Genomic DNA, 13,130 nt, shown 5'->3' on the forward strand with positions numbered 1-13,130 from the left:
GGCTAAGACTTCCAAAACCATGTTAAATAAAAGTGGGGACAGTGGACACCCTTGTCTTGTTCCTGATTTTAGTGGAAAAGCTTCCAGTTTTTCCCCATTTAGTAATATGTTGGCTGTAGGCTTGTCATAAATAGCCTTTATTATATTGAGATATGTTCCTTCTATTCCCAGTCTCTGTAGGACTTTTATCATGAAGGGATGTTGGATTTTGTCAAATGCTTTCTCTGCATCTAATGAGATGATCATGTGATTTTTGTCCTTCAACCCGTTTATGTAATGTATTACATTTATAGATTTGCGTATGTTGAACCATCCCTGCATCTCTGGGATAAAGCCTACTTGGTCAGGGTGAATGATCTTTTTGATATACTCTTTTTTTTTTTTAAAATTTTTATTTATTTATTTGAGAGTGACAGACACAGAGAGAAGGACAGATAGAGGGAGAGAGAGAGAATGGGCGCGCCAGGGCTTCCAGCCTCTGCAAACGAACTCCAGATGCGTGCGCCCCCTTGTGCATCTGGCTAACGTGGGACCTGGGGAACTGAGCCTCGAACTGGGGTCCTTAGGCTTCACAGGCAAGCGTTTAACCGCTAAGCCATCTCTCCAGCCCATCTTTTTGATATACTCTTGTATTCTGTTTGCCAATATTTTGTTGAGAATTTTTGCATCTATGTGCATGAGGGAGATTGGTCTGTAATTTTCTTTTTTTGTTCTATCTTTGCCTGGTTTTGGTATCAGGGTGATGCTGGCCTCTTAGAAGGAGTTTGGTAGAATTCCTTCTTTTTCTATTTCCTGGAAAAGCTTAAGAAGCAATGGTGTTAGCTCTTCCTTAAAAGTCTGGTAAACTTCAGCAGGGAATCCATCCGGGCCTGGGCTTTTTTTAGTTGGGAGATTATTGATAACTGTTCGGATCTCCATGTTTGTTATAGGTCTATTTAAGTGAATAATCTCATTTTGATTTAATTTAGGTAGGTCATATAGATCAAGGAAATCATCCATTTCTTTCAGATTTTCATACTTTGTGGAGTATATGCTTTTATAGTATGTCCCTATGATTTTTTGAATTTCTCTGGAATCTGTTGTGATGTTACCTTGTTCATCTCTGATTTTATTAATTTGTGTCTCTTCTCTCTTTTTTTTGGTCAGATTTGCTAAGGGTTTATTAATCTTGTTTATCCTTTCAAAGAACCAACTCTTTGTTTCATTAATTCTTTGGATTGTTCTTTTTGTTTCTATTTCATTAATATCTGCCCTAATCTTTATTATTTCTTCCCGTGTACTGATTTTTGGTTTGCCTTGTTCTTCTTTTTCCAAGGCTTTAAGGCGAAGCATTAGGTCGTTTACTTGCGACCTTTCTAATTTCTTAATATAGGCACTTAAAGCTATAAATTTACCTCTTAGAACTGCCTTCATTGTGTCCCAGAGATTTTGGTATGTTGTGTTCTCATTATCATTTGACTCTATAAATTTTTTGATTTCCTTTTTGATTTCTTCATTGACCCACTCATCATTTAGTAGTGTATTGTTTAGTTTCCATGATTTTGTGTATGCTCTATAGCCTTTCTTGCTACTGATTTGTAGTTTAATTCCATTGTGGTCAGATAGAATGCAAGGAATTATTTCAATTTTCCTGAATTTGTTAAGATTTGCTTTGTGTCCTAATATATGGTCTATTTTAGAGAATGTTCCATGTACTGCTGAAAAGAATGTATATTCTGCAGCCTTTGGATGAAATGTCCTGTATATATCTGTTAGGTCCATTCCTTCTATGACCTCATTAAGTCCAGATGCCTCTCTGTTTATTCTTTCCCTGGATGACCTGTCAATTGATGAAGGTGGGGTGTTAAAGTCACCCACCACCACTGTGTTTGGTGTTATCTGTGACCTTAGTTCTAATAGTGTTTGTTTGACGAATTTGGGAGCCTCCATGTTAGGTGCATATATGTTTAGGATTGTAATGTCCTCCTGTTGGAGTGTGCCCTTAATCAATATAAAGTGACCTTCCTTATCTTTCTTGACTAACGTTGGACTGAAGTCTACCCTGTCTGATATTAGGATAGCAACCCCTGCTTGTTTTCTAGGCCCATTTGCTTGAAACACCGTTTTCCAAACTTTCACCCTAAGATAATGTCTATCCTTTGTAGAAAGGTGAGTTTCTTGGAGACGACAAATTGTACAATCCTGCTTTTTAACCCAGTCCGCAAATCTATGTCTTTTCATTGGGGCATTGAGGCTGTTGATATTAAGAGATATTATTGAAAGATGTGTATTCATGTTTGCCATTTTTTTTTTTTTAGTGTGTGTGTGTTTCTGGTTCTACCTGCGCTCTCTTCTGTTAACTAGTATTTGAGTATTGCTTGTTTTTTCTAGGTTCCTTATATGTGTGCTTTTCCTTTTCTTCAGCATGGAGGATTCTATCAAGTATTTTCTGTAGAGCTGGTTTTGTCTTCAAATACTCCTTTAACCTGCTTTTGTCATGGAATGTCTTTATTTCTCCATCTATTTGAATGGATAACTGCAGGATAAAGTAACCTTGGTTGATAGTTGTTATCTTTCAGAACTTGGAATATATCACTCCAAGCCCTTCTGGCTTTAAAAGTTTGTGTTGAATAATCTGCTGTAATCCTGATGGGCTTGCTTTTGTAGGTAACTTGATTTTTCTCTCTAACTGCTTTCAATATTTTTCTTTGGTGTGTGTGTTTGGAAGTTTGATTATAATATGGCGAGGAGAGGTTCTTTCTGGATTTTGTCTGGCGGGGGTTCTAAAGGCTTCCTGTATCTGTATTGGCACTTCTTTCCCAATTTGGGTAATTTTCCTCTATGATTTAGTTGAAGATGCCTACTATGCCTCTGGAATGGAGTTCTTCTCCTTCTACTATGCCCTGAATTCTTATATTGGATCTTTTCATAGTGTCCCGAATATCTTGAAATTCCCACTCATACTTTTCTATAAGTTTGTCTTTCTCTTTGTTGGACTGCATTAGGTCTGCCACCTGGTCTTCTAGCTTAGATATTCTGTCCTCTCCCTCATCCATCCTACTGGTGAGATTTTCTACAGAGTTTTTTATTTCATTAACTGTGTTCTTCATTGCTAGTAATTCTGACTGGTTTTTCTTTATTATTTCTATTTCCCTATTTATGTCTTGTATTGCCTTCTTTATTTCATTAAATTGGTATCCTGCCTCTTCTTTGATTCCTTTGATTTCCTCTTTGATTTCTTCTTTGATTGTTTTCATGTGTTCTTCGACCTCTTTGAACATATTTATAATTATTCTTTTGAACTCTTTCTCAGGCATTTCCTCTAACTCTTTCTCACTGGAGGACATTTCTGATGCATTAATACTTTTAGGTGGATTTATATCGTCTTGCTTTTTAGTGTTTCTTGTGTTATAATGTATATATTTTTGCATCTTGGATTAAGTTAATGCTTGGATTTTCTAGCTAGCTGTGTATTCTTAGCTGTATCAATTGATTTGATGTAATATATTTTCAGGGTAGGACCTTAAGGTGTTAGGTGTGGCTCTTAAGACTCTCAGAGTATCTACAAAGATGTTCTTAGGGGTTGAGTTTCCCTGCTATAGGAGTATTCAAGCAGGCTGAGTGGAATAAAATACAGGTAGATTCTAAAATTTAACTAAATACTGTACACATTCTATTAAAAACAGCCCCGAGTATGTATGCAAGAGTAGTTATTACAACGACCAGATCCTCTATCAACAAAGAGGTTAAGATTTCTGGTCTGTTGCGGGATCCAAGTCAGCTTGTGACCAAGTGAGACCCTTCCCTGGTGCAATCCCAGTTACCTTGGATGATTTTGGTCTCAGTCAAGTTGCTGCCTGGGTCGTCGGGCTGCTGTTCTGATTTCTGGAGCTGGGCACTTGCTTTTCCTGCAGGGCAAACTGAGCTGCTGCTGCTGCCTCTGCTGTAGCTGCCACTGCTGGAGCCACCACTGCTGCTGAAGCTGCTGCTGCTGTGTCCACCACCGCTGCTCCCCCTGAAGCTGCTGCTGCTGAGTCTGCCACTGCTGGCACTCGTGGGTCTGCTGCTGCTGGGGCCGCTGTTACTGGTGCTGGAGCCGCTGATGTTGCTGCCGAACTCTGCTCCTGCTTGGTCCTGTTGTCAGCCCAAGTTGGCGTGGCCGGGTCCCGGGCCACTGCTCTGTTCACCGGAGTTGGGCTCAGTCAGTGGGGGAGGGGAGGTAGCCGCAGCTGCTCTGGTTCTCTCGCTGTTCCAAGCGTTCTTCTACCTCACGGTCTGCTCCTCCGTTGCTTGCTGCCGCTCTCCCCTCACGTTTCCTGAAGTCTCTATTTGGGGGCATAACAAGCAAAGTTGCTCCAAACACTCTTGTATAGGTCTCTGTGTGTATATACTTGTTTGTTTCCTCTTGGGTTAAACATGGAAGCAAGCTTGATGGCAGATTTGGAACACAAAGCTGTCCCCGCAGAGGTGCGCAGGCATCTGCCCCGCAGCCTCCGTCCTCGTCCGCCCCTTGCGTGGGCACGCGCAGAAACCGCTAGGTGGCGTCGGTTTTTGACTCTAATTTCTTTTTTGCTTGGCTGCATTTTCTAAATTTTCTTTAGTAAACCTGTATTTATTTTGGAAAATCCTTTTAAAAAATAAATTTCAGTTAGTTAAGATGTATGGGAAATAGTTTTTATTGTTGTTTCAACTCTACTTCTGTTTTGCCAATGCCCTGCTTACAAAGAATCATGGTATGTTTGTGTGAAATGTGCATGACATGAAAGCAATAGAGAGACATGGAGGAATAGCATTAAAGTAAATCCCACTTTCTGTTTTGAATTTCTTTCCTGAGACTGTTCAGCATAATTTTCTTTCTTTCCCCATCTTGGAAAACACTATTTGCCTCTAATGTTATGTGTACTATTTTTATGGAAATAGAAAATTATACAACATTCGCTGATTTTGGAAATCATAAATGTGAACACGGGCTGACTCCATTCCCATTTTATTCTTTTGGAGTTGAGCTTTTCTGCCATAGCTTGCATGTCAAGAGTGTTTTCTTTCTTTCTGGAAATGTATTTTTCAAAGATCTTGCTTTTTATCACTTCAAGCAATGTTGGTGGTGGATGCTGGTAGGGTCCTGAGTTCAGCCTTGATTCTGTTGATCCACACAGTAAGAAGGTAGCCAACTGAGGTCTGAGAATTTAGATACTAGAGGTGACTGTGCAGCAACCTTGATCTTCAGTTTAAGTCCTCACACCATGCCTGTTAAGTAAGCAGGAAGAAAAACTATTACCTCTATTAAGTAGACAAAGTAAATTCAAACACAAAATTTTTCATGAAATTTCATGAAAATGAACTTATATTGTGAGATATGTTTTTCTAGTTTAGTGACATGTGATAAAAAGTGTTTATTTTCCTTTTGAGTCTATGGGCCAGCCACTTGATTGGCGTGGGTGGTTTATCTGGGCTTGCCTTGCACTTATACTCCGCTGGACAATTGCTTTGCCTTATGTGTTCATTCTCTCATTCTCTAGCTGGTTAAACATGTTTTGCTCTCATTGTGAAAGCAAATGTCCAAGGGATAATAGAAGTTTTCAAAGTCTCTTGAGGCCTAGGCTTGGAGCAGGAACAATGTGATTTCTTGCAGATCTTGTTGGCTAAAGCAAACACAGGTCAAGTTCAGACTGAAAGAGTAGGGAAATAGATGCCACCTCTTGATGGGAATCAGTGCAAAGAAACAATGTAAAAAATGGAGAGCAGGTAGAGGAGAGAACGTATGGCATTTTTTCAAATTGCAATCAATATGCATTGGGGTTTATATTTTGAAGAATAAAAGCTTGTTAATTATTAGTGTCACAGAAAAGTCACTTAGATATAAGATTTTCATAGTCTTTCTTTTCTATTTTTAAAAATTATGACATCAAACTGTGGGCCTGTGTCTACTTGACAAACACTGTACCAGTAAACTGCATCTCCTGCTAAAGATTTTCATAGGCTTCCAATTGATGTTTCACAAAGGTGATGCATACTTGAAACTCATCCTATCTGTTTGGAGTTCTTACAGAGAACAATCAGAAGTGTGCAAAATTAAGATTAACTTTTTTTTCCAATGAGAAAACCTTGCTTTGGTTTAAAATGTAAAGGTTTTTAAAGCTGAAATAACTCTTGCTTTCTCTATAACTGACTGAGTAAAATTGAAAAAAAACATTTATAATTATAGAATTAAAGAGTAAAAATGTGAGAGATTTAAGATAACATATTATATCTTGTAAACATTTATTTATTTATTTAGAGAGGGGGATGTAGGTGTGCCAGAGTATTTTGCCACTGTAAATGAACAGAAACATATGCCACTAGTGTATATGGCTTTACGTGGGTACTGGGAAATCAAACCCAGGGCTATCAGCCTTTGCAAGCAAGTGCCTTTAATTGCTGAGCCATTTCCCCAGACCAGAAACTATGTTTTCTCTTTAACTAAAAAGTTTGTTAAATTAATTAATTAATTTGAGAGAGAGAGAGAGAGAGAGAGAGAGAAAGAGGCCGAGAGAGAAAGAGTAGGGACATGTCATGGCCTCTTGCCCCTGCAAATAAATTCCAGATGTGTGCACCACTTTGTGCACCTTGCTTTATGTGGGTACTGGAGAATCTAACCTGGGCCATGAGACTTTGAAAGTAAGCACCTTTAACCACTGAAGCATCTTTCTAGTCCTTAAGAGGTATTTTATTTTATCCAAACACCTAGCACATAATTTTGTTATCTCCAATGTGTCTTTGTAGACAAATTCCTTTTGTGTTTTTGGTTTTCATTATTTTCTTCACTTTATTTTATTTATATTCATTATGGTTTCTGTTATCTAGCTTCCTGAATAGAATTTTTAGCTAATTCATTCACAGTATTTATTTGTCTAAAATATATCCTTAAGAATAAACTTGTCTTTTTTTTTTATATGTTGTGGTGGTTAATTTTTATTGACAATTTGATCAGATTAAGACTCAAGTAAGTGACTTGTCTTTTGTGTACGTGTATGAGTGTTTCCAGGAAGGACTGACTAAAGGAGGAAGACCTTCCTTTCCATAGTGTAGGCAGCCCTTCTTGTGGCAGCCTATGTATAAAGAGTTCCAGTAAAAAAGTCAGTGTGTCCTTGAAGACTTCATGGCTTTAATTCTTTCTCAATTCTATGATTTTGGCTCTAAGTTTTTGCACTTATGGTTCCTGAATTTTCACTCTCTTGTTTTTAGGCTCAGATCTGTGTGTGTTTTAAATTATACATTTGGAACAAGATGTAGTTTCTGTCTTCAAAGTTTTGTGCAGGCAAAAGCTCTGCTGTAGGGAAGGAGAGATGACTTAGTGGTTTAAGGTGCTTGCTTGCAAAGCCTAAGGACCCAGTCTGATTCCCTAGTACCCATGTAAGCCAGGTGCACAGGGTTTGCAGTGGCTAGAGGACCTGGTGGTCTCATTCTTTCCCCCCTCTCTCTTCCTCTTTATCTCACTCAAATAAATAAATAAATAAGTAAGTAAATCAATATTTTTTAAAAACTCTGTTGGTGAAATATTTATGAAGATTGTTCTTAACCTCCAAAAATATAGGTAGTATCAGTTCAGGTAGTAATAAGTGTTGTGAAGATAAATATAACAGGTAAAGGTCTAGGCCACTGAGAGCTTAATTTAGAGGGAAGTCATGGAAAAGCTTGGGAAGGTAATATTTATATAGAGGCCTGGCTGAGGAAAGAGAAGCCATACAAATATCTCAAGCTGAAAGACAGCAAGTACAGAGATATAGGGGTTCATACAGTCTGGTGTGCTAAGAGAACCGTGAGCAGCAGAGATAGTGGCAAGTAGTTGGATTTGAGGCACATTCACACAATTGACAGAACATGTGAGATATTTATCAGCAGTAACTCTCAGATATCTTTTCTGAGCACTTGGGAGATTGGTAATGTCATTTGTTAATTTGTAATGATAAAATATTCAGAATTAGTATTTGGGATGAAATATAGATCTACATAGGCAGTTCACTATATGAGTCTGGGACTTGAGAGGCTAGAGTTAGGCAACCATTAGCATATAGTGTTATAATCCAGGTACTGCGTAAAAGTACTTAGTAGTGAATGTTAAACATAATTTGTTCTTACTACTGGTTCCATTCATCCCCAAGAAATCTGTGGATAGAATTCAGGAGATGCTGAACTTAGATTAAAAGATTATACCTTGGGCTGGAGAAATAGCTTAGCAGTTAAGGCATTTGACTGCAAAACCAAAGGACACAGGTTCCATTCCCCAGGACCCACCTAAGCCAGATGCAGAAGTTGGTGCAAGTGTCTGGAGTTCATTTGCAACAGCTGAAGGCCCTGGTATGCCCATTCTCTCACTATCTGCATCTCTCTGTTTCTCTCAAATAAAATAAAATAAAATAAAATAAAATAAAATAAAATAAAATAAAATAAAATAAAATAGCTTTAAAAAAGCTTTTAAAAGATAACTGTATCTTTGACCTCTAATTGAGAATTTACATTTATTTAGTGAATGAGAGATACAAAGTATGCATAGCAATATTTGTGATTTTTTTGTTCAATTGAGTTAAGAGGACTTTTTTGTTTTATTTTAAATTTTTAAAATTTGTAATGAGAACTTTAAAGTGTGAACATGTTACAAATCAGTCATATTCTCATCAAGTTATCCCCTTATGTCTCCTCTCCCTTGCCTCCATTCCCTGAGGATCTCTTCAGTGGGGTATCCAGAATCACTGTGAGGTCATGGTTATAGCAGTTCATTTCTTTGGGGAAAACAATGTCTCACAATATACCTTCCCAGTCTGTGGCTCTTACATTCTTTCTTCCTCAAGTTCAATGTTCTCTGAGCCTTGAAGGGTATGTTAGAAGCCTCCTTTAGTGTTGACCTCTTGACAGCCTCTGATTTTCTGCTTTGATGAGTTTTGAGTCTCTTCAGTGTCTACCAGTATCTTCCTAGAGAAATTTCTCTAGCTAGCTGTCAAATCAGTCCTAAGAGATCTGTTATGTCACAGGGAAGTTGGAACTGTGCTGAAACATTTTTCCTGGAAATTTATCACAATTACTTTGATTTTACTTTTGTTTGCTTTTGAGATAGGGTTTCACTATATATCCCATTCTGGCCTTTGAATTCATGATTCCTCTGCCTTGGCGACCTAAGTTTTGGGATTACATGTGTTTTATACCAGGTTTGTAATTATTACTTTTAGATCATAATGATTATTGAAACTGACTATTTACCTTATACCCTAATAAATTAAAAAAGCATGTTTGAGCCTGGCATGGCAGTACATGCCTTTAATCCCAGCACTTGGGAGGCAGAGGTCAGAGGATTGCCTTGAGTTTGAGGACACCCTGAGACTACATAGTGAATTCCAGATCAGCCTGGGCTAGAGTAAAATCCTACCTCAAAAAAACCAAAAAAAAAAAAAAACACAAAACAACAACAACAACAACAAAAACAACCCACCAAAAAAAGCCATGTTTAAATCACAAATATTTTAGAATTTTTTGACAACTGTTAAGTCAAGTTTTAAAAAATAATTCACTATATTTTATTATATACCTTTAAAATATAATTCTAAGTAGAGGTCTAGAAGTTTCTCAAGTGTATCAAGGAGGTTCATGGCATAAATGAATTTACCACTATCTGGTATATTAGAGAAAAATGTGAGTCTGCTTGCTAGCCTTAATGTTAGACCCCTCTAACATTAGAGGTTGACCAGAAAGGAAGGAGTCAGAAAGAGATTGATTGGTTACAGAAGTGATTGTATTTATGTAGAAGGAACTGACAGGTTTTCTTTGTTATTAGATAGAACAAGTACCTAATTGGAGACTACTTTTGGCTCTAGAAATAAAAAAAAAAAGAAATTTATATTCTTTGTACACCAGAGAGTTCCATGTACCCACGAATACTGTAGCATAATATACTAACGAGGGCTGGAGAGATGGCTTAGCGGTTAAGTGCTTGCCTGTGAAGCCTAAGGACCCCGGTTCGAGGCTCAGTTCCCCAGGTCCCGCGTTAGCCAGATGCACAAGGGGGCGCACGCGTCTGGAGTTCGTTTGCAGAGGCTGGAAGCCCTGGCGTGCCCATTCTCTCTCTCCCTCTATCTGTCTTTCTCTCTGTGTCTGTTGCTCTCAAATAAATAAATAAAAAAAAAATAAAAAAAAATACTAACGAAGCTTTGAATCCAAAGGAAGAAATGATTCAAGGAAAGGAAGATCAAGTAGGAATAAAATACAACTTAAGTAAATAAAAACAATTTCAGTAGCCTTTTTCTTTAAAAAGTATTTTTTAGTTGGTGTGCAAATAATTAGGTATCATTCATTCTGACATTTTCAAAAAATTATTTGAGCTGATCTTCTCACCTATTCTTCTTCACAAATCTGCTTTCCCTCCTGTTTCAGTCAGGTTTGCATTGCTGGCAGAAAACACCTGATCAAGAGCATCTTGTGGGAAAAATGGTTTATTTTGGCTAATAGAGTTGAGGGGAAGCTCCATGATGGCAGGGGAAAACGATGACATGGGAGGGTGGATATCACCTCCTCACCAGTATCAGGTAGACAATAGCAACAGGACAGTTGCCAACACTGGCAAAGGGAAAGTGGCTATAATGCCCTAAGCCCACACCTGGCAATATACCACCTCCAGGAGGTGTTAATTCACACATTTCCATCAACTGGGAACCTAGCCCTCAGAACACCTAAGTTTATGGGGAACACCTGAATCAAACCACCACACCTCCCATTTCCCCCTTCTCCAATATCCTTCCCCTTCTGTTTACATACCAAATATATCCTTTTGCAGTTTCTTCTATTTACAATTGCCAATCCTCAAAAAAATACAAAGACATGATTTGAAGAGAGTAGAAAATGAGAGATGGGGATAAAGAAATCAGTTGAGATCTCTTGCTACAAAAGAGGGGCAGAGAAATTTGGACCATTTGGGAGGGAATATGGAGTCAAGAGAAATTTGATCTTCCTCCCTCTCCTTCCCTTATTTATTTATTTATTTATTTATTTTATTAGATATGTACACATGGTGTTTGTAAACAACACATGTTGGTATCATACTTTCCCACCTCCCTACCCCTTTTCTGAAGTGGTATTCCTTGTTGGGGATGCAGGTCAACAACATGGTGATGTAGGTCAAGCATTATTGGGAGGTTAGGCAATGTCTCTGGAAAATGTCCCAACTTGTGGCTCTAAAAATCTTTCTACCCCTCTTTTGCAAAATTACTTGAGCCACACTGGGAGCATTTTAAGTCTGTTTCAGTGATGGGCACTTAGGAGCCTCTGGATCTCTGGTTTGGTAAGTGTTGAGTGTCCTCAGTATCTATCTCCAGCACCCTTGTGCTGATATCAGATTCACTAAGGAAGCAGCATTCTTGCTCATTTCCCCAGTTCCTGTGGTCTAGTAGGCCTCTCTGATCAACAACTCATTGTGTATATAGACCACATCCTGAAACAGGGAATTACAGACCAGGGCCAAAGTAAAAGAAAAATGAAAAAGAGAAGAAAGAGAAACAGGCAAAATTTGACTTAGGTTTCATCTCACCCTCTCCAGGGCCCTTTGATTCAGGTACTTCCCCCAAGTTTCTCTTGAGGGATCCACTTTTTAGTTTGACTTCCAGAATATAGGATTCTATGGGACCAGTTTAATTTGGGCACTGTTTTGTGTCCCCCCAACTCCTTACCTACCCACAAGCCCGACCCTCCATATTGTCAAAGCCTCAACATGCTATTCAGACATGTCAGCAACTTGGGCTGATCCAGGTTAGGAAATGCAGATGATTGAGATAATGTGATGGATGTCTTTTTTGTGATTTTGGGAGTTCATTTAGAATGATCTGTTCCAAGTTCTACCATTTTTCTACAGATTTCAGTGTGTCATTTTTTCTTACTGCTGAGTAGGATTCCATCCTGTAGATATACAACATCTTGTTTAACCATTCATCCAATGATGGGCACTTGGGTTGATTTCAGTTTTTATCTATTATGAATTGTGCAGTTATAAACATGGTAGAGCAAATATCTCTGAAATGAGGTGTGCAGCTTTTAGGTAATAGTAAGGTAATAATGGGTCTGTTAGGAACTCTATATTCATCCTTTTCAAGAGTCTCCATATTGATTTCCACAGTGCTTATACCAGCTTACATTCCCACCAACATTGAATGAGTGTTCCTATTTCTCCACAGCCTTGCCAACATCTATTTTCCTTTGATTTTGTAATGTTTTCTATCCTTACTGAGATAAGGTGAAATCTCATAGTTGTTTTAATTTGCATTTCCCTAATGGTTAGAGACTTTGAACATTTCTTAAGAGTGTGTTAGCCATTTGTAATTCTTCCTCTGAGAACTCCTTATTGAGTTCTCTGCCTGAATTTTGGAATGGGTTGTTTGATTTTTTTATTGTTTGGTTTTTTGATTTCTTTGTAGAATCTAGATATTAGGTTTCTTTCAGTGGTCTAGCTGGAAAATATTTTCTCTCATTCAGTGGGTAATCTAGTGGCTCTGCTTATGGTATGATTTCTGTGCATCTGTTAAACCATCCTCAAATCCCTGGGATAAAGCCAACTTGGTCAGGGTGAATAATCTTTTTGATATATTCTTGAATTCTGTTTGCCAATATTGTGTTCAGAATTTTTACATCCATTCATGAGGGAGATTGGTCAGTAATTTTCTTTTTTCACTCTGTCTTTGACTGGTTTTGGTATGAGGCTGATGCTGGATTCATAGAAGGAGTTTGGTAGAATTCCTTACTTTTCTATTTTATGGAAAAGTTTGAGAAGCAGTGGTGTTAATTCTTCCATGTAGGTCTGGTTAAAATTCACCTGCTCATCTATCTGGGACTGGACTATTTTCAGTTGGGAGACATTCTATAATTGCTTGGATCTCCATAGTTATTATATGTCTATTTAAATGGTTTATTTCATCTTGATTTAATTTTGGTAGGTCATATGAATCAAGGAAATCATTCATTTCTTTCAGGTTTTCAAACTTAGAGGTATATATATTCTTAAAGTATGTCCTTGTAATTTTCTGAATTTCTTTGTTATCTGTTGTTATGATGCCTTTTTCATCTCTAATTTTATTAATTTTGTCTCTTCTCTGTTCTGGTCAGATTTGCTAAAGGTTTATCTGCCTTGTTAATCCTTT

This window comes from Jaculus jaculus, chromosome 8 (genome assembly GCF_020740685.1).
Source record: "Jaculus jaculus isolate mJacJac1 chromosome 8, mJacJac1.mat.Y.cur, whole genome shotgun sequence".
Lineage (NCBI taxonomy): Eukaryota > Metazoa > Chordata > Mammalia > Rodentia > Dipodidae > Jaculus > Jaculus jaculus.